The 22,996-nt window shown below is 46.4% G+C and overlaps 1 protein-coding gene across 2 annotated transcripts in view; it reads left to right on the forward strand.

Annotated features, from left to right (window-relative positions):
- Positions 1 to 444: 444 nt before the first annotated feature.
- Positions 445 to 22,996, forward strand: part of RNF31 (ring finger protein 31) — an 84,326-nt gene continuing 61,774 nt past the window's right edge. For both annotated transcript variants that reach the window (XM_077469547.1, XM_077469553.1), the window contains exon 1: positions 445 to 512. The gene's annotated coding sequence lies outside the window, so the exon portion shown is untranslated. The remainder of the gene's footprint in view (positions 513 to 22,996) is intronic.

A 22,996-nucleotide genomic window follows, 5' to 3' on the forward strand; every position in this document is an offset into this window, starting at 1 on the left:
TTAATCACAGGCAGTGAGACATTTCCTGATCCCTGCAGGCGCACATCGGGACAATGTCACGGCCTGTGATTAGCGCGGCGCAGTGCTGACATCCTGGCGGGCTCTGCACGTGCTGTATGCGAACACGCCGGAGCTCATCCTTAGTTGGGGGCTATGTAAATATACTGTGGATTTGTTACCAGGAACCTGCAACTCTCCTGCATCCATATTAAATACCATTTTAACATTTTTTAACAAACATTATATATTATCTGTATCTTTTTTTCTTGCCGTGTTTACTCTGAAAACAGCTACATGTAGTCTAACATCATAGTAGCCCAAACACTGTCATTTACAGTTACCTTTAACTAATGCTGTTTTTGATCCATGCTGTCATGGGAGGAGTGATGCAGTCATGGGATTAGGTGTACTAATTCCTCCGGCCACTGGGTGTCGCAGTGTCTCAGCCGACGCGCATGACTTGCTGTCACTTCTTGGAAAGAGGAAGTACGAGAAAAGAAAGGAGAGAGCAGGTAAGTGCGGCCGTAGCTTGGTAAGAGGGGTATAATACACATTGGCAGGAGGTAGGTGGTTCCCTGGGGATATATAGTAAAGACTATGCGTGTACAGAACTAGGGGAAGCGGCTGACAGAAAATAAAGCGGGGTTGTGCTATGTGAATGTCAACACTTTGTAGGACTACAGGTTCCAGCGTGTGGAGCCAATGAGGACATGGGACCCCTGACCCTCAGCTGTCCCCATTGGGGGGATTCTGCTATCTCTGTGTTCCTCCTTCCTGGTGTGGAAACATACATATATCAGAAGTGTTCTATTACTATTATCCAATCACACCATTTCTTTCCACACTTGCTCTGGGATATAGAAATCTTTTTACAGTCTGATAGCAATATAACAGAAAAGTATTGTAGGAAAAAGTGATCCTCAGTGGTGTGACATGGATATAGTATGTGTTTATCTATGAATGTACGGCTAAAACGTCCTGCTCCCTCACGTCATAGCTCTATAGCAGCCTTTCTCAACCTTTGCAACACAGTGGAACCCTTGAAATAACTTTCCGGTCTCGGGGGGACCCCTGCTAATAATTAATGTATCCAAAACTAATGGTACATTAATGTGTAGGTCAGTGGGAAGAATGCTCTTTACAGTTACATATAGCTACAAAGATCAATGATGCCAGTGGGAACTTATCTGAGAGGCAGAAATTGCTCAAGGAACCCCTAACAACCTCTGGAAGAGCAATAACGTTCCATGGAACCCTGGTTGATAAACAATGATCTATAGCAATGACCAAGGGTGTAACCACAAGTCACGTGACCCCATAGCACAGTAATGATGGGGAACTCAAGCTAGCTCTCTGTGGCAGCTAGCTCTGTCAGTACACGTCATTGACCTTAAAGTGCAGTTCCACCCAAAAGTGGAACTTCTGCTTTAAGGGCTCCTGTTTATGAAACTGAGCTTTTGAGGAGGAGGGGGAGGGAGCGGGTACCCAAATTTGACAGGTACCTGCTTCCACTTCTGTTTTGGCTGTCTAGGCGATCGGAAGCAGAAGCTCTCCCTCCCAAAGTCTTCTGGGACATATGGCAGGTCCTAGAAGACTTGGGGACCAGGCACGGAGAGCAGCATGGGTAGTGGGTACCTGGCTTGAAGCCGCAAGCTGTCACAGCCGGGTGCCCATAGTAGAGATGTCGACACCGCCGAGGGAGGACACGGGAACAACACAGCCTGTGTGAGTGCATCGTGGGACAGTGGAAACAGGTAAGTGGCTGTTGATTAAAAGTCAGCAGCTACACTTTTTTGTAGCTGCTGACTTTTGATAAACAAAAATATGACTGGAACTCTGCTTTAACCGGTCAATAGCAGATTGACGTCCGGGAAGTGTCTCTGTTATCCTGACTGGGCGTCATATGACGTCCTTCAGGATAACATGCCGCCGCGACAACCGGTGGATCGGTGGGTTAGTCTGACACACCGCTCCACCGATCTCGGTAAAAAGCCTCCGGCGGAGGCTCTTTACCATGTGATCAGCCGTGCCCAAGCACGGCTTATCAATGGCTTTTCCTGTTTACATCGTGATCGGCTTTTCCTCACTCGCGTCTGAAAGACGCGAGTAGAGACGGGAGGGTCTGCGCTGATTGTTTATCAGCACAACCCCCCCCCCCCCCCCCCTCAGATGTCCACACTAGACCACCAGGGAAGTGGACAACATGTGGATGGCCAGGTATGTACCCTGTGGCCATTCACATGTACAGATGAATGCCCAGTCTGTACCAATCAGTGCCCACAAATGGGCACTGACTGGCACCATCATGAAACAAATTAAAACAGCAGTGCCACCATCAGTGCCCATCCGTGCCACCCATAAGTACCTATCAGTGGCACCTAGGCAGCGCTGATGGGCACTCATATCAGTGCCCGTCAGTACCACCTCATTGGTGCCACCTTATCAGTGCCCGTCAGTGCAGCCATATCAGTGGCCATCATTGAAGAAGAAAACCTACTTATTTACAAAAAGTTTTAACAGAAACGCAGAAGAACTTGTTTTTTTTCACAATTTTGGGTCTTTTTTTTTACTTGTTGCACAAAAAATAAAAATCACAGAGAAGATCAAATACCACCAAAATAAAGCTCTATTTGTGGGAACAAAATGATAAAAAATGTGTTTGGGTATAGTGTTTTATGACCGCACAATTGTCATTCAAAGTGCGACAGCACTGAAAATTGGCTTGGGCAGGGAGGTGTTTAAGTGCCTTGAATTGAAGTGGTTAAAGCTGAACTCTGCCCACGAAAACGTTTTTAACATGATATTAAAGGTTCCCTTATGTTTATTTTATAAAATAATAAAAAAAAAAAATCACACTTGCTTGCTCTGTGTAATGGTTTTGCACAGAGCAGCCCAAATCCTCGTCTTCTGGAATCCCCAGCTGGTGCTCTTCCCCTTCGGCGAGATCTTGCATAGGCTTCTTATAAGGGCACTTGTGTGGGCTCGGTCCTGAGCTGCTTTGTCTGCTCCTCGTCACAGCATTTAATTGACAGCAGTGGTGCCAATGGCTCCTGCTGCTATCAATTCGCCTCCAGAGAGGAGGGACAGAGCGTTGGTTCTCATGCACAGTGCTGGATGGGGAATGGGCTCAGGTAAGTATACAGAAGGTTTTTTACCTTAATGCATGAACTGCATTAAGGTAAAAAAAAAACTTTTAGGTTTTAGAATCGCTTTAAATATATTACTCAATAGCTACAAAGGATATGCATTCTAGGGCTGAAACAACTAATCGATTAATAGACAACTAATCTATTATGAAATTAGTCGATTATTATTTTCATAATCGATTAATCGGGCAGTAACATAATGGGGTTAAAAAAAAACTAAAATGAGCCCTTTATAGTTCAAAAAGAGCAAATAATCGCTACTGTAAATATTACTCACTTTTCTACAGTAAAGAAAATGAACCCCTTACATTAGTGATTATCTGCTTTTTTCTACTATAAAGGGCTAATTTTAGTTTTTTTAACCCCATTATGTTAGTTAACGTCTTAGACCTTGTTCACATCTATGTGTTGGTGCTTTTTGCAGAAATGCACTACATTTCATTTACATGGTTTCCTATGGGACACGTTCACATCCGAAAGGGTCAGGGACTTTTAATGCAAAATGGTGCTTTATTGGTTCAATGTACTTCAACGGAGAAGCTGCAGAAAAGTATGTAATGTGTTTTTGCAGCAATTTGTGTTTTTTAATCTGCCCAAAAAAATGGCAAATTGCAGTAAAATCACGTGCACAAAAATCAAAATGTACAGCAAAAAGTACTGCAGAAACAGATCAAAAGCAAACTGCATAGGTGTGTACCAAGCCTTATGCTGGTCATACTGATCAATTTTCAGATGAGAATATTCAGACGAAAAATCTTTGTACATTCGCTGAATGAAAGAATTTTGTTTGAAATTTTCACTTGTTTTTAACATTCTGTTTTTAAAATGTAATGTCTGAACGAAAACCACATACACTGTCTGAAAGTTCCATTGACTAAGAAGTTTTCTATTATTTCCAAATTTTCCCGTCATTGTGGTTGAAAATGAACATCAATTTGACCCACTTTTTTTTTTAAAAGGTTATTAACCGACTAATCGAATCAATAATCAGCCAACTAATCGATTATGAAAATAATCGTTAGTTACAGCCCTAATGCATTCACTACATATGTACCAGTGGCCTCTGCAAACCCAGATATTAACCAATAAAAGTGGCATTGACATCACTGTGCTGCACTTTAAAGGGATGCGCAGAATTAGAAAAATAAAATAAAAATTCATATTCACCTATAAGGATGAGCTCCGGCGTGTTGGCACACTAATCACAAGCAGTGAGACATTTCCCGATGTGCGGCTGCAGAGATCTGGAAATGTCTCACTGCCTGTGATTAGCTCAGCGCAGTGCCGACATCTTGGCAGGCTCTGCACGTGGAGTATGCGAACACACCGGAGCTCATCCTTACTCCCCTATGCAGATGTAACATCGATCGGATGTTGCAGCTCTGCCCCACAAACTCTACACTGAGAAATGAGCAATCATAGACAGTCACCGCTCTGTGGTCTGCCCCTCCAGCGCTCACTAACTCATCGGGTTATGGAGGGGACGGGAGTGGCTGGTCAAGTTCTCTGCAGCATGCTGAGGGACTGAGCCAGTGGATCCTGACATTATTGTTGGGATCCCTGCAGAGCCCGGTCTGGTTCTGTGATGTGAGAAGTCCCATTGTCAGAATACAAAACCACAGTCGGGAGGATTCCTCCATCCACCTCATTTGTGTGGATGAGGGAATCCGTTTTTTTTCTTAAATGCTTCTTGCTACACAGAGAGGGACCAGTGGCCATTCTGAGGTCTGACTTCAGCCATTCTATACTGGAAACTTAAAGGAGAAATATAGCCAAAGCTTCTCCTATAGATCACAGAAGTTTGTTTTGCACTCCTGTGATCCGTTCTCAGCCAACAGTGGGCTGAATCCCTCTGTCGGCTGACGTCACAGAACTGGTCCAGGGTCTGAAAAGATCCTGTCCATATGGTCGGGATCCGCACAGAAGCCTGGACTGACAGCTGGCTCAGCCTCTCAACGATCATCTAAGCCAGCCCCTCCCATCCACGCCACAGCCCAGTGCTCTAGTGAGGTAGGGGCAGCGCAGCAAGCTAGAGACTGGCAGTCCCTGGCTCTCTGCTCACAAAATGCTAAGAACTGAGAGATTGAAGACCTCAGTGCAGAGTCGGCAGGGGACAGATGCACTGGATTGGATCGATGCTGCATCCACTTAAGTATACGCTTTTTTTTTTTTTTTCCCCTTTTTTAACATTTTTGTTTTCCATAACGCCAGCTTCACACTGAGATGGTTTTCAGTTGTTTTAGCGCCTGAAAACCGCCTCCCATTCATTTCAGTGTGACATTTCACACTAGGGCGGTGTGTTTTCGTGACATTAGGAAAAGTGGGACAGTTTGGGAACGCTGTATACAGTGCTCCCAAAATGACCTGTCTATTGAAACGAATGGGCAGCGCTTCCAAAGCGCCTGAAAAGCGTTTCGGAAGCGCCACAACACAGGCTCGTTTAACCCCTTCTTCTGCCTCTAGTGGGGGTTAAAAGCACCCTGCTTGTGTCCGAAAAGCACGCTTAAACAGCGCTAAAGCCCTTCTGAAACGAGTGGCCATGTCTCATTATGAAGCTGGCTTAAATGATAGATTCACCTTTTAAAAAAGATTCCTAAATGTACATATTTTTCAGAAAACAAAATGTGCATTTATTATTTTTTCCTGCAGGAGCCTGGAAAACATTGCATGATCAGTGGATCAGGGTTGCAATGTCGGGCTTCTGCAAACAAGCCCTGCAACTTTCAGGGCTTTCAGTTACAAAACTGCAGGGCTTGTAAATTAACTACAAGAGTGCTCTTCAGTTCGTTCGGAACTACAAGAAGTCAGCTGCGGTGGCTGATGGTAGTTGTGGTCTATCCATTGACTGGAAACTGTGAATAAATGATGCGGCAATGTGGGTGGAGTACCGCAAGGGCCGTGCTGTTTTTTAATTGGGACAGCAGATGTGGGGAGAAGATCCCTGTCCACTGTCACACTGAGGCCTAAATACAGTTGGAACACGTAACAGAAAGGTGAACATATTCTTTAACAAACTCCCTTATGACCACCTCCACCTCCCTTCTACTTCGAGCTGCATAGCAGCTGCATGCGCTGTCATTGACAAAAACAAACAAACATATATACTCGCCTCAATGCTTCATCATTGATCTGATGCTGCAGCTGAATTAACAAAATTAGGGGAAAGGGGAAAAAAGGAAAGTGCAAGATTACCCACTAGTAGGAGGTCACTGTATTAGACCTAAACTTGAATCATTCAACCTTAATTAAGGTGTTGGCGCTGTAACCAAATAGCATATGGAAAAAAGAAAGGAATTACAGGCCGATAAACACAGACTGTAAAAAGAGGTTACTTTGGGCACCAATGAATAGTTCAAAATACAATTAATTTAGTTTTTTTTTTTTATTTATAGGTATTAAATTTGATAATATACCATAAATAAATATTTAATTTGATTAAAACCAAGTGCAATTTATAAAGAATATCCATACAAATAGACAATACATTTACCACAGACAATTAACTCACAGGACACGCATAAACAGACACAACCATACACAGAATCATAAACAACAGACACAACCATACACAGAACGAAGCTGGTCCGATTGCTATTGACTACTGTAACCATTTAATTATTATTATATTAAATAATCAGGATGAACATAATTAAAAATACCCAATTAAACTCTATGCGGTTAACCAGTAGTCTACAGCAAGCTAAGAGGAGAAAGTGAAATAAATAAGCAAAATATAGTTCAGATAGCCTGAATTGAAATTAAATACTATCAGTTCAGGCTGAAATAACGCTTAGTTTGAATGGTTAATACGGAATGTCCACATCAATTTAATGTATATGTAAGGTACCATTCATTTAGCAGTGGCATTCATTTGCCCAAACTCCTATAAAGTATACCGTGGGTTTTGACCCAGCTGCCTTACTGTGGTAAATTTGTCCGTATAATAACAGTCCCTGTTAAAGAACAGCGGCTGAGGCAATATATATGAGATTATTTGGCTGCTGGTCTATCTTTGGCAAACCTGGAGGCTATACATTTCAGATAAAGTCAGTGGATATCGCATTCCGCTGGATTCAAACAATTTGCATGCAGTTGTTCTCAACCACTGCCCTCCGGAGTATTGCGATCAGCATTTCTCAGAATAGGGAGACTCGGCCATTCAGCGTTCCATCAGCAAACATATCACCTCTATTATACTCCAGAGCGAGCAAAGTCCATTAGGTACTATACCACGATGTCTGACAAGTGCTCCAGCTACTTAGTTGAAGGTGAATCAATCGCCGCTACTTTGTAGCTTGTTTACGGGAAACATCGTTGCCATTCAAACGATATCCACGCTCTCCGTTATTGCGAGGCCCGTCCAGCGTCTAGGTGGGACGTCAACGTGTTTCGCTGGCTATTAGCGTAGCTTCTTCTCCGACGATGATGCTGCAGCTGCCCCTTGCTATCTCTAAGCCTGAGAACTGATGATCGCTCAGTTCTTGATCTGCTCTGAGCAGAGGGCTGTGACCGTCAGTCTTGGTGTTTTGCTTTGCCCCAACGCTCACTGCAAGGCTGGGCTGGGGAGGGGAGGGAGTGGCTGGCTGGTCTCAATGGCATGCTGAGCCAGCTGCCGGTCAGGCATCTGGGTGGATCCTGTCATTGTAGGGATCCTTCAAGAGCCTAGACCGGCTCTGCGACATCAGTTGACAGCAGGCTTTAGCATGCTTTTGGCCTATTCTGGGTCACAGGAGGACACAAGCAAGTGCACCCCTGTGACCCAGAAGAGGAAGATGGCCAAGTAAGTTTTGGCTATAATTCTTTTAATAAACCCTAAAGAATGGTCTGCCACATTTTAAATAGACAGATGAACTTTTAAGAATGTGGGGTTTTGATCCACTTTGAACCCCCCTGACCTCTGTCACCATATGCTTTTTTTTTTTTTTTACTGGACAACATCATTTTCTTAAAATTGTAAGCTCCTAATCATGCTTGAGACTTCAGGCATGTGCTTAAGGGTGCACTTTTAACCATTTGAACCCCAGACCATTTGGCTGGCCAAAGACCAGACCACTTTTTCCAATTTGGCACTGCATCGATTTAACTGACAATTGCGTGGTCGTGCGACGTGGCTCCCAAACAAAATTGACGTCCTTTTTTTCCCACAAATAGAACTTTCTTTCAGTGGTATTTGATCACCTCTTGCGATTTTTATTTTTTAAGCTATAAACAAAAAAAGAGTGACAGTTTTGAAAAAAACGCATTATTTTTTAACTTTTTTCTATAATAAATATCCCCAAAAAATATATAAAAAAACATTTTTTTTCCTCAGTTTAGGCCAATACATATTCTTCTACATATTTTTGGTAAAAAATCACAATAAGCGTATATTGATTGGTTTGCGCAAAAGTTATAGCGTCTATAAAATAGGGGATAGTTTTATGGCATTTTTATTAATAATTTTGTTTTTACTAGTAATGGCGGCGATCAGTGATTTTTATCATGACTGCGACATTATGGCAGACACGTCGGACAATTTTGACACATTTTTGAGACCATTGGCATTAATACAGCGATCAGAATTGCATTGATTACTGTAAAAATGTCACTGGCAGTGAAGGGGTTAACACTAAGGGGCAGGGGAGGGGTTAATATGTATCCTGTTTTGTGTTCTAACTGAGGGGGCGAGGGGACTGTGCAGGGAAACATTCCCCTCTCCCCCTCTGCATGGACAGATGATCTGTCAGTTCCCTGCTCAGAGAACCAGAAACTGTGTTTACACACACAGCTCACGGTTCTCCGTGTGCCCTGAGTGATCGTGGGAGCCCGGCAGCGGTCAAGACCGCCGGACACTCGCATCGGCTCGCCGCACGTGCCTCCTAGTGGCCGTTTATGCTACCAACGTAGCCTAACGGCGATTTGCGCAGCCGAACCATGCTGCCGCAGTACAGCTGGTCAGTATGTGGTTAAAGGGCACTAGTGTGACATTTCATTCATTTCTTTGTACCTCACCTGCAGTGCGTAGAAACACAGGCAGAAATGGAGCTGTGGTGCAGGACAAAAAATGCAGACATGTTGCAGATTTCTGCACTGCAGCTCACCTGAAGGCTGCATTTAATGTGAACTGTGAAAACAGTTGAGCACCAGTGTATGGGGCTCTGGTGTTTAGCTGAAAGCGGATGGCACAGGTGTCCCATTCCAGCACCGCTGCAGATAGCCTGTCAAACTCTGAGAGGCTGACAGATGCTGTGGCTCGATGGAGCACCTCGTGTTTTGAAAGTTCAGGGCAGTATGTTCAGGGACAAATGTCTGGAATGCAAGAAGTCTGCATCCTCGTCATTTATCCTTGGGTGTATATACTGCCCTAAATGTAAATGCTGATAGGTGTGTCATACAATTAGTGAGGGAGATATGGGAGGACCCCATCTGCATGCTCTAGCAGCTTGGAAAGCCTAAGCAGGCAATGCCAACACAATGGTATCAGCTCTGCCAGTATAGAACCACACACTCCTTGCAAAGGAAATCGGCTGCAAAGACTGTTATTTGTAACAGGAAATGGCAGATGATCGCTGGTTCTGTGCTGCAGTGCAACATCTATCTTCGTAATGCAGGCAGATTTTCCAGCAGTTAAACACCTCAATCCAGGTTTGGCAATAGCTGATCATAAGTAATCATATTTTATTAGTGTGCCTAGAGTTCAGCTTTAGGATTATGAAACAATCATACACAATACAAATGTATACTGACACAAATGTGCTGAAGCCCTTAAATGCATTGCAGACAAGACTTTCTGAGGGGAAGTATTTCTTTCTTTCGGGAAACACAATTGGGCAACACTCAATAGAGTATCTGAGTATCATTGGATGCCACTGCCTAGGTAATCTGCCTTGTGGTCTGATGACTGTTGCAATTATCAGTTTGAGATGAGTTGAGTCAATACAGCATGCCTCTAGACCAGGGGTAGGCAACCTCGGCCCTCCAGCTGTGGTGAAACTAAAAATCCCATCATGCTTCTGCCTCTGAGTCATGCTTGTGATTGTCGGGGTCTTGCAATGTCTCATGGGACTTGTAGTTTCAACGCAGCTGGAGTGCTGAGGTTGCCTACCCCTGCTCTAGACATTTTCTGAGAAATTGTTGCATATTTTAGGGGTAGAGGTGTGTCACTGGTGACACCAGGCCTTTCCTTTCTTTTTGCTTTCTAAGACATTAGGTTCATTTTCAAAGTTCAATGTTAAACGCAAACAAAATTTTAAAGCGCAATCGAGTGCCATTCGTCAGCTTATCAAATGTACTGAGATTTTTCCTGTATGTGAGAATATTCATATGAATGTTCAACTAGTGCAAGGGTAGGCAACCTCGGCCCTCCAGCTGTGTTGAAACTACAAATCCCATCATGCCTCTGCCTCTAGGAGTCATGCCTGTGATTGTTAGGGTCTTGCAATGTCTCATGGGACTTGTAGTTTCAAAACAGCTGGAGGGCCAAGGTTGCCTACCCCTGAACTAGTGTATGGCCTGGCCAGCTTAACGCCCTTGCAGCTTAGCCGGGCTAGGTCCTTCCACTTCTAAGTCTGTGACTCGGGAGCCTTCAGTCTCAGCTAGATCTTTACCTCTCTTAGTATCAAAGAACGTTAGTTCACGTAATGTTTCTCTGCTGGAAGAAGGTGAGAATCCGGTATCTACATCAGAGAATGAGGATACTGGTAGCTCAACTAGGTATCTTTTTGTCCAGTTGAAGATATTGACAAACTATTAAAGTCAATATTTACTTCTGAACAGATCGAGATGCCTCAGCAAGCCCAGTCTGTTCAGGATAAGATGTACAGAGGTCTACAGGTCTTTTCCTGTACATCATTCACTCAAGGACATGATCCTTTCTGAATGGAAGGAACCTGAAAGAAGGTTGTTCCAGTCTAGAGGACATGAGAGAAGGTTTCCCTTTCAGTCTGATTTTTGAGGAGATTTTTTTCAAATGTCCTAGATTAGATGCTCCTATGTCTCAAGTATCTAAAAAGTCAGATCTTTCATTTGAGTACTCTGGAGTCCTTAACCACTTTCAGACCGGACCATTTTGCTGGTAAATGACCAGAGGTCTTTTTACACTTTGGCACTGCGCTGCTTTAACTGGTAATTGCGCGGTCATGCAATGTTGTACCCAAACAAAATTTGCGTCCTTTTCTTCCCACAAATAGAGCTTTCTTTTGATGGTATTTGATTGCCTCTGCGATTTTTATTTTTTGCGATATAAATGTAAAAAGACCGCAAATTTTGAAAAAAAATGATATTTTCTAATTTTTGTTATTAGAAAAATCCAATAAACTCAATTTTAGTCATACATTTAGGCCAAAATGTATTCAGCCACATGTCTTTGGTAAAAAAAAAGTCAATAATTGTATATTTATTGGTTTGCGCAAAAGTTGTCACATCTACAAACTAAGGTACGTTTTCTGGAATTTACGCAGCTTTTAGTTTACGACTGCCTATCTCATTTCTTGAGGTGCTAAAATGGCAGGGCAGTACAAAACCCCCCCAAATGACCCCATTTTGGAAAGTAGACCCCCTAAGGAAATTGATAAGAGGCATGTTGAGCCCATTGAATATTTTATTTTTTTGCCTCAAGCGATTGAATAATGACAAAAAAAAAATATTTTTTTTTTTTTTACACAAAGTTGTCACTAAATTATATATTGCTCACACATGCTATGGGCGTATGTGAAATGACACCCCAAAATAAATTCTGCTGCTTCTCCTGAGTACGGGGATACCACATATGTGGGACTTTTTGGGAGCCTAGGCGCGTACGGGGCCCCGAAAACCAAGCACCGCCTTCAGGCTTTCTAAGGGCGTAAATTTTTGAGTTCACTTCTCACTACCTATTACAGTTTTGAAGGCCATAAAATGCCAAGATGGCACAAAACCCCCACAAATGACCCCATTTTAGAAAGTAGACACCCCAAGCTATTTGCTGAGAGGCATGTTGAGTCCATGGAATATTTTATATTTTGCCACAAGTTGCGGGAAAATTACAAACTTTTTTTTTTTTTTTTCACAAAGTTGTCACTAAATGATATATTGCTCACGCATGCCATGGGCATATGTGAAATGACACCCCAAAATAAATTCTGCTGCTTCTCCTGAGTACGGGGATACCACATATGTGGGACTTTTTGGGAGCCTAGCCGCGTACAGGGCCCCGAAAACCAAGCACCGCCTTCAGGCTTTCTAAGGGCGTTACAGTTTTGAAGGCCATAAAATGCCAAGATGGCACAAACCCCCCCCAAATGACCCCATTTTGGAAAGTAGACACCCCTAAATTTAGGGGTACACTAGTGAGACTAGGTAATAAATGGCGGGTGCCCTGAAACTATAAAAAAATAACTAACCAACCAGCGTCACCTGTAACAGTTATATGGTGATCACTGGTGAAAGGGTTAACTAGGGGGCAATCAGGGGGCTTTATGCGGTAGTATATGGGGGTCCCTGGCGCTATAAAAAGCTGCGGCGAACCTAAATACCTACCTGCCTAACTAGCGTCACCTGTGACACTAATACGGCGATCAGAAAAATGATCGCTTATTAGGCTGGGTTCACACTGGAGCGATGCGGAAACGCCGCGAATCCGCGGCGGGTTCCCACATCGCATGCCTCCCGGCGGCAGTTCACACTGCCCTATGCGAACTGCTGGGAGTGTCAGTGAAATGTTACTGACACCCCCAGATCAGTTCGCATATCGCAGTGCGATCTGCAAACTCGGATCGCATGGTGTGAACACCCATGCGATCCGATTCTGCTGCGGGCCAAAAAAAGGGTCCCGTGCGAATTTGCGGCGGGTGCGGCGGGTGCGGCGAATGGCTGAACTCGAATCGCACAGAGATCGGATGTGATTTGCACTGCAGTGCGGTGCGAATCACATTCGTTCTCATAAACCGCTGCAATGTGAACCCAGCCTTAGTGACACTGGCGACGGGGGGTGATCACGGGGTTAAACCTTTATTGGGGGGGTTAGGGGGGTACATTAGAACTAAAGGGGGCTAACTCTAACTGCCCTAACAGTTATTACAGTCACAAATGACACCAATGCAAAAAAAAAAATGACATTGGTGTCACTGTGACTGGGGGGCAGGGGTAATTGGGGGGGTGATCGGGGGGTAAAGGGGGGGTGTGAGTGTGCCTGGCATGTTCTACTGTGTGTGTGTAGAGTGTTGGTGCAACTCACCGATCCGCTCTCCTCCGTGTCGGAACGGAAAATACCGTCACGGAGGAGAGAATACATCACTTCCTCTCCTGTGTTTACATTACAGGAGAGGAAGTGATGTCACGGGGGATTTCTATTCGTCGGGAGCGATCGCGAGGGGGTGGCCATGAATGAATGGCCGCCCCCTCGTCCCGGATCGCTCCCGGACGAAAACCGACCGCCGCAGGCACCGGGCGGGGGCCCGATCGGGCCCCCGACCCGCGGGAGGCAAGGGACGTACATGTAAGCCCTTATGCCTGCCCGTGCCATTCTGCCGACGTACATCGGCGTGCGGCGGTCGGCAACTGGTTAAGGATCAGATGGATAGGAAGGCCAACTCTTTATTACGTAAGACCTGGGATGCCTCTGCTTTTTTCTTTAGGGCCAGCTGTAGCGTCCACCTGTGTTCCTAGGAATTTAGATCTGTGGGTCCAACTTCTGGATGACCTTCTTTCCTCTGACATCCCCATAGAAGAGATCAGGGATTCTCTGCCCCTTATTACCAAGTCAGTTGCTTTTTTTTTGGCTGATGTGGCTGCAGATTCTGTAAAAACTGTTGCCCGAACATCAGCACTCATTCAGCTAGATGGGCCATCTGGCTGAAATCTTGGGAAGGTGATCTTAACTCCAAGAATAAACTTTACGGCATACCCTTTGAGGGCAAGCTCTTATTCGGCTCTTCCTTATGCCGCGTACACACGATCAAACAATCCGGTGGAAAAGTCCGGCAAACTCAAGTCCGCCAAACAATCCCCCCGTGTGCAGCCTCCGGCATACTTTTTTGACCTGACAGTACGGCGGACTTAGAATTTCGGTTTGCACAAAAATTTGCACGCCGTACTCGCATTTCGGCGGACAATCCGGCCGTGTGTATGCAAGTCCGCCGTACTTTTGAAATGAGCGGACTTTTCCCGCCCGGAGAAAAGTCCGCTCATTTCGAGCGGGTCTCCAGGTAGGCGGGGCCCGCGAAGGAGATGTCGCTGGCCCCGCCGCCTGGTATGGACTTAAAGGGGAACCCCAACGCCGAAAAAAATCGGCGTGGGGGTCCCCCCCAAGTCCACAACAGACCCTTGTCCGAGCACGCTACCCGGCCGGCCAGGAAAGGGGGGCGAGCGAGCGCCCCCCCCTCCTTAGCCGTACCAGGCCGCGTGCCCTCAACATGTTGATGAGGACAAGGGCCTCTTCCCGACAACCCTGGCCGTTGGTTGTCGGGGTCTGCGGGCGGGGGGCTCCGGGGGTCTTCCGTCTTCGGGGGTCTTCTTGCCGGACTCCTCCGCTATCTTCTTGTAGCTCTTTTGCTAGCGGAGGAGTCCGGCTTTCTTCCTCGCCGCCGGTCTTGTCCCCCTCTTCGGTTCTTCTGCCAGGCCACCACGCCGCCTTATAGCTCTTTTACAGGCGGTGGCCCGGTCTTCTGTCGCCGCTGCCGCCTTCCGTTCTTCTTCTTCTTCTTCTCCTCCTGGAGATGTTGACTCGACGCTCTCTCCGGCCACAATGCCAGGGACGCACTGCGCGGCCACTTATATAGGGACAAGGGGCGGTGTCACATGGCTTTATGTCACATGGGTTGGTCACATGGGTTGATGTCAAATGGGGACTATGACATCGTAAGGGGGCGGGGTCACCATGTGACACCAACCCATGTGACATAAAGCCATGTGACACCGCCCCTTGTCCCTATATAAGTGGCTGCGCAGCGCGTCCCTGGCATTGTGGCCGGAGAGAGCGTCGAGTCAACATCTCCAGGAGAAGAAGAAGAAGAAGAAGAACGGAAGGCGGCGACAGAAGACCGGGCCACCGCCTGTAAAAGAGCTATAAGAAGGCGCAGTGGCCCGGCAGAAGAACCGAAGAGGGGGACAAGACCCCCGAAGTCGGGAGAAGAGGCCGGGTGAATGGGTAGGGGTACATTGTACTTCATACTCATTCACATAGGGTGGGGGGCCGGTATCCGGGGGCCCCCTTATTAAAGGGGGCTCCCGGATTCCGATAAGCCCCCCGCCCGCAGACCCCGACACCCAACGGCCAGGGTTGTCGGGAAGAGGCCCTTGTCCTCATCAACATGGGGACAAGGTGCTTTGGGGTGGGGGGGTCGCGCGGCCCCCCTTCCCCAAGGCACCCCCCATGTTGAGGGCACGCGGCCTGGTACGGCTCAGGAGGGGGGGGGGCGCTCGCTCGCCCCCCTTTCCTGGCCGGCCGGGTAGCGTGCTCGGACAAGGGTCTGTTGTGGACTTGGGGGGACCCCCACGCCGATTTTTTTCGCGTGTGTGGGCGAGTCCGTTCATTTCTAAAGTACGGCGGACTTAGTACGCTGTATTAGTCCGCTGAAAAAGTGCAGTGTGTGGGCAAGTAGCCCGTTCGAAAATTCCGACGGACAGTTTGGCGGACGTCCGCCAGACTAAGTACGTCGGACAGACGGCTACGTGTGTACGCGGCTTTAGAGGAAGTCCTAGCTCGTTCCTCGGAGAAGAGTAAACGGTTTCCATCTTCTCAAAAGAATATGCCCCAGAATAAGAGGCCTTTTCGTAGCTTTCAGAACAAAGTTCATTTTAAGACCACTAGGTAACAGGCAAAGAAATAGTGGTCATTTAACAAAGACAACCAAAAAGGGAGGCATGCTTTGCTCCTTCAGCCCCTACCAAAAATCCCCAGTGATGCCAGAGCGGGGGTAGGAGGGAGATTGTCCCATTTCATCAAAGATGGGCAGAGATTACCAGCAATCCCTTTATCCTCCAAATGATATATAAAGATTACAGGTTGGAATCCAAAAGCCCCCCCACCCCAGAGGTTTTTTGTTTACCCATCTGCCGAGGGACCAAGAGAGATGGCAGGCCATGGTGAATCTGATTGCGATGTGGGAAACGGGGGGGGGGATTTATTTGTCCGGTTCCAGAAGATCAAAAATTCAGAGGAGTTTATTCTGACGTCTTTCTGGTAAGAAAGGTTTCTGCCGGGTTTCGGATGGTCATCAATTTAAGCTTCACAGATTCATAGTCTACTGATGATTCCGGATGGAAAACATTTATTCTGTGAGGAATCTGTTATTACCAGGAGTGTTCATAGTAAATCTTCGGGACGCTTACCTTCATGTACCAATCTGCCAGAATCATCAATAGTTCCTGAGATTTGCAGTTCTCATGGAGAACGGTCCAAGTCATTGCCAGTTCAGAGCCCTCCCTTTTGGTCTCTCGGCAGCACCAAGGATTTTCACAAAAATGATGGCCAAGTCATGGCCTATTTTCAAATACAGAGGGTAGCGATCGTTCCATATTTAGAAGATTTTTTGGTCTTTGCCCAAGAGAAAGAGAGCCTTGTTCAGGATCTGCAATTGATCTTACGGACCTTTCAGAAATCGGGATGGAAGATCAATCGGCAGAAGTCTAGCCTGGTTCCCTCCCAAAGCATGCCCTTTTTGGGTTACCTAATAGACACAGTTGCCCAAAAGATTTTTATTCCAGAAGAAAAGGTTTTAAAGATTCTTCTCTCCATGCAGAACTTCAGGTTGCTCCCACAGGACTCCCTTCTTCAGATCATGCATTTATTGGGCTTAATGATTGCAGCCATTCCAGGGTGCCATGGGCCAAATTACATTCCAGGCCCCTTCAGGCGTTTTGCGTCATTGGGATTGCAGAAAAAGCTCTTTTGAATCAGCTCATACAGCTTCCAATAGAAGATTTTCTCAATCTGTCCTCTGTAGGGAGGGAAGGACTGGGCACAGTGTTCCCCAATGAAAATGACTACAGATGCCAGTCTGTGGGGCTGGGGAGCTCACTCGAGGGGACTGGCAGGCCCAGGGAGCCTGGCTGCCAGAGGAGGCATGCCAGTCATCGAATTTGAGAGAACTGTTAGCAGTGGGGAAGGCTTTAATTGCTCTGTAGAAGAGGGTCATTTCAAAAGACCTGTTGCATTTTTCAGACAATGCCATGACTGTGGCATACCTAAACAAGCAAGGGGGCACTCACTCGGATACTCTTCTATTGTTAATCCAGCAGATTCTGTTCTGGGCAGAGAACAATGTCTATTCTGTCAGGGCGGTGTACGTCAATGGGACAGCGAATGTTCTGGCAGACTATCAGAGCAGGGTAAATCTGTTCTGCTCTGAGTATCAGTGGCAGCAGTTGGGAACTGAATCAAGACACATTCCAGGAGATCGTGTTCAGGTGGGGTGTTACCAAAATTGATCTTTTTGTATCCTGTCTCAACAAGAAACTACCTGCTTTCTTCTCGCTGGAAAGAGAGATGGAGTCCTCAGGGACAGATGCGCTCTCTTTTCCGTGGAATTTCCCTCTAGCCTACGCCTTCCCTCCGCTTTCCTCTCTTGCCACTGGTAGTTCGGAAGATTGTCCAGGATCAAGCAGAAGTTATCCTGATTGCCGCTTGGTGGCCCAGCAGGAGTTGGTTCTCCTCACTGAGAGCTCTCTCAGTAGAACGCCCCAAACCCTTAGACCTTCCAAGTGACAGCCTGGAGGCTGAGCGGCGCATCCTACAGCTAAGGGGTTGTTCAGAGAGGGTTATTGAGACTAACCTGGACAGCCGTAAGTTAGTCACAAGAAAGATCTATGGGAAAGTTTGAAAACTTTTTCTTCCTGGCAGAAGACGACAGAAATGCATTCTTTTTCTACTCCCTATATACTAGATTTTTTTTACAGAGAAGAGTGGAGAAAGGACTTTGTCAGCACCCTAAGCCCTTGTACACACGGTCGGACATTCCGACGGAAAATGTCCGATTGGACCGTGTTGTCAGATAATCCGACCCTGTGTGGGCTTCATCTGACTTTTTCCGTCGGAATGTCCGACCAACAAAGTTTGAGAGCTGGATATAAAAATTTTATTTTAAATATACAACACCAGTTTCGGACAAAATCGGACGGATTTTGTTGTCGGAATGTCCGACCGTGTGTACAAGGGCTAATAGTTCAGGTTGCTGCCCTGTCTCTGTTTGCGGAAAGAAGACTAGCTGAGCACTAAGGCTGAAACGATTAATCTATGTTATTGCTAATAATCGATAATGAAAATCGTTGTCAACAATTTTCATTATCGATTAGTTGGGTCGCACCTTCCTCCCTGCCAGTCTGTTAGAATTCTGCTGTGTACAAGGCGGCGCCTTTATGTGACCAGGCATGTCCGCGCCCCTCCTCGCTGATGTCAGCTCACCCCCACCCACTGCTGCCTTGAGGGAATAGGGAGAGAGAGGCAAGAAGCAGCCGTGAGTGTGGTCCTCTCTCCTCCTTGCTAACCTCAGCCCCATCCGCTGCTGCCTCCAGGGAAAAGAGAGAGTCGAGGAGCAGGTGTGATATAAGGTGCACTGTGGCTGTATACAACAATACTAGTAGTAGTACATACATTGTGATGACAGTTTAGGAGATCCTCCCAACTCGTAGTGTTGTTCAGTGGCCCCAAAAAGGTGACCAAAGCTTCAAAAAGTTCCATTACCTGATGGATTAGGGAAGCAATTTGTGAGGCTTACAGAACGTCAGGTCACACACCTCCTTCCAGAATTACAGCTCATTCAACAAGATCTTTGGCCGCATCATGGGAAGAAATTCCTAAAGCTGGTTGGTCCTCCTCTCGTGTGTTTATCAAGCATTATGGAGTCCAGATGCTTTCCAACCAGGACCTCTCCTTTGGTAGGAAAGTACTTGCTTTTGTTATAGGTATAGAATCTTGCTTATCCTCTCAAGTAGCTGTCCTGGTAGATGAGGGAAAACCCCAGTTAGACATACCGGTAACAGTATTTCCATGAATCTTCCAGGACAGCGGCTATATTCTCACCCTATTCTGTATTCACTGCTCTCCTTTTGTTTATCTGGTGGTAGTGTTTTAGTGAGTTTCTGTTATTCCTCTGCCGAGTGCACTTTTGGTGGAGGTTTACTTGATCTTCAAACAATTGATGGTCAGAGGAGAGGGAGGGGCCTTTTAAATTGTCTGATTTGTGTTTCCTGTAAAGGGCAGAGCCAATCATCTCTCAAGTAGCTGCCCTGGAAGATTCATGGAAAAACACGGTTACCGGTAAGTCTAACGGGGGTTTTCGAGCGGTCTCTAAAATTGCCTTGAACAGGGCTTGACAAATTTGCTTTGAATCTAGGAGCCAGTTTAAAAAGTTAGGAGCCATTTTTTTTTTTTAGAGTGGTATGGATTGTCAGCTCCCGGGGTAAGGCCAGTCATTTTCACCCCCTAACCCTAACTCACAACGGAGCACCCAGTCAATAACTCCAATGTAACGCTGTTACATCAGGGATATGGGCTGACCAGAAAGAGAAAAAGTTGGCAACAGATGGAACTGGTTGTCTCTGGCAGGTGCCGCTGGTTGGCTTAGGCAGGTGGCACTGGATTGGAACTGGCAGATGGCACTGGTTGGTGGCAGTGGCAGGTGGCACTGGTTTGGGACTGACAGATGGCACTGGTTGCCACTAGCAGGGGGCACTGGTTGGCACGTGGAACCGACAGATGGCACTGGCAGGTGCATTGGTTGGCACTGGCAGGTGGCACTGATTAGCATTGGCATTGGTTGGCACTGATTGTCAGGTGGCACTGGTTTGGAATTGGCACTGGTTGGCACTGCCAGGTGGCATTGATTGGCACTGACACGTGGCACTGATTGTCACTGGCAGGTGGCGCTGACACGTGGCACTGGTTAGGAACTGGCAGGTGGCACTGGTTGATGGCAGGTTGCACTGGCAGGTGGCACTGATTGGCGGTGCCGCTGGTTGGTGGTGGCAGGTAGCACTGGTTGGCACTGGTAGGTTTCACACTGAGCACTCCGTAACTGTGTGAAACTGACAAGTAACAGAGAGGAGCTGTCAGAATTGAGCTTGATGTCAGGGGTGAGCGGGAACCAGCAGCTATCAAACACCAGCCAATGATTGGGCTGCTTAAGAAAAGGAGCGAGGCCACATACATGTAGCGGCCTGCCCAGATACCATTGGCTGGTGTTTGATAGCTGTTGTGTTCCGCTCACCCTCGACATCAAGCTCAAATCTGACAGATCCTCCTCTCTCCTCTCTGTTACTTGTCAGTTTCACATACTCAGCGGCTCTGGCAAGCATCAAGTGCCGCGCTGAGTGTGTAGAAGGGAGGAGGAACGGCGGTCAGTGTTAATGCACTGCATGTCTGGGGCATCGGGAGTTATAGTGAGTGTACTGGTGGCAGCCTAGGCCAGGGCTCGACAAAACCCAGGCGCCAGGTCGCATTGGCGACTAGAAATAGCGACCTCGCGCCTGGGGCAGCACAGCTGGGGGTATCCTGTCTCTGTGGACCCCCCCAGCGTGATCGCGTCGGGCCGTTCCGCCGGCGGACGAAAATTTAGGCCGCGGCTTTGAGGCCTTCTGCGGTCCTATGATTCCTTATGGAATCTGGCGCCCTCTTGTGGTCGCCGTTGGTATGACAAACCAGCAATGCTAATGACTGTTTTATATTACCTGCCTCTTCTTCCCTTTATTTAGAACCCCCTAAACATTATATATATTTTTTATTCTAACACCCTAGAGAATAAAATGGTGGTTGTTGCAATACTGTCTGTCACACCGTATTTGTGCAGCGGACTTACAAGCGCACTTTTGTTGGGAAAAATAATTTAGTTAATAAAAAAATAAGACAACAGTAAAGTTAGCCCAATTATTTTTTATATTGTGAAAGATAATGTTACGCCGAGTGAATTGATACCCAACATGTCACGCTTCAAAATTGCACCCGCTCATGGAATGGCGACAAACTTTTACCCTTTAAAATCTCCATAGGCGACGTTTAAAAAAATTCTACAGGTTGCATGTTTTGAGTTACAGAGGAGGTCTGGGGCTAGAATTATTGCTCTCGCTCTACCGATCACGGCGCTACCTCCTATGTGTGGTTCGAACACCGATTTTATATGCGGGCAGGACAGGGCGCGTTTAAAAATTATTATTTTTCCTGCTTATTTTAACTTTTTTTTTTTCCACTGTTCTTTTAAAAAAAATGTTGTGTCACTTTTATTCTTATTACAAGGAATGTAAAAATCCCTTGTAATAGAAAAAGCATGACAGGTCCTCTTAAATATGAGATCTGGGGTCAGAGAGACCTCGGATCTCATATTTACACTAAAATGCAATTGAAAAAAAAATTGTCATTTGAAAAAAATAAATAAAATGTCCCTCTAAGAGCTATGGGCAATGACTTGGAGACGGGGGGGCGGCGACGGCGCTGCTATCTTCCCCTCACTCGTCTCCATGTCAGGCCAGGGACAGGTTCAGATCATCGTCACGGACCTGGCTCCTAACTTTTTAAGCTGGCTCCTAGATTCCAAGCAAATTTGTCAACCCCTGGCCTAGGCGCCTGTTTTTTTTTCGAGCCCTGGCCTTGAATACATCCTTACTACAGATTTATGGTAAAGTGTATGTATGTCTGGCAAAAAAATAAATGTCTGCAGTATATGCACACTTCCCCAAGTTTTATTACTGTAATGTTCTAACTTACAGGAAACTACCTGTTTAATCCTTTCAGAAATCCAAAGCTGTGTTATCGGCCTTACAAGGTTATTCTATTCTTCACTACAGAAGAGGGCTGACAACACTGCTTGGGTTTTCAGTGCAGCGGAGATAGCGTTTTCAGCTTAAACGGGAACTTAAAGGCTAAGTTGACCTTTGGGAGCATGTTACATGTTGTACTCGAATTTAGAGGGTAAAATGCTCTTAGTGACCCACCTCCCTCTGCCAGCACTCCTTGCTTTGTGACAGCAGACTGGGAGCTATTCCCCCCCGCTGTCACAATGTGAAAACACTGCATGGCTCCACCCACACAGCCGCATCATTCATTCAGAGTTTTCTTGTGAATAAATTAGACCAGTGTTTCTCAACCTTTTTTCAGTGCACCCTTTAAAAATGATGGACAATCTCTAGGCACCCTTTAAAAAGTATGGACAGTCTCGAGGCATCCAATTCTAAAATGTAAGACCCCTTTCACACTAAAGCCCCGTACACACTATCAGATTGTCTGCTGAGTTTTTCCTTCAGATTTACCAAAACCATGTAGTAGAAGGGCCTGCCTGATTGCATACACATTGAAACTCCTAAGGTTTGACCTCATATTATATGGTTTTGGTAAATCTGAAGGAAAAACTCAGCAGACAATCTGATAGTGTGTACAGGGCTTTAGACGTTTTTTCAGGAGCTTTTGGGCTAAAAATAGGGCCTGTAAAGCACATGAAAAACTGCTCCTCTGCAGTGTCATTGTCTGAGGGCTTTCACACTGAGGTGATGCGCTGGCAGGACATTAAAAAAAAACGCCTGCAAGCAGCATCTGTGGAGCGGTGAAGGAACGGTGTACACCACTCCTGCCCATTGAAATGAATGGGCACCGCTGCTAAACCGCCGGTAAAGCGCCGCCGCAGTGCTCGTTTTAACCCTTTTTTTGGCTGCTAGCAGGGGTCAAAAGCGCCCTGCTAGTGCCAAACGCGATGGTAAAGCGCCACTAGAAATAGCAGTGCTTTACCGTGGCCGGTGTTCTGCCTAATAGAGTCCGCCCATCAAATGGTGTCCGCTCCGTACTGCGCATGCGCAATACGCAGCAGACAAAGCTTCGGAAAAAGGCCGAAGCTGAACGGCGCCTGCGCCGTGAGTGGAGGTGGTAGCCCCACCATCCAAGCGGACCTTCGGGCTCGGCCTCGCTCCGCTCG

Source organism: Lithobates pipiens, unplaced genomic scaffold, assembly GCF_037356315.1.
Source record: "Lithobates pipiens isolate NorthernLeopardFrog02 unplaced genomic scaffold, aLitPip1_a1.2 Scaffold_11, whole genome shotgun sequence".
Lineage (NCBI taxonomy): Eukaryota > Metazoa > Chordata > Amphibia > Anura > Ranidae > Lithobates > Lithobates pipiens.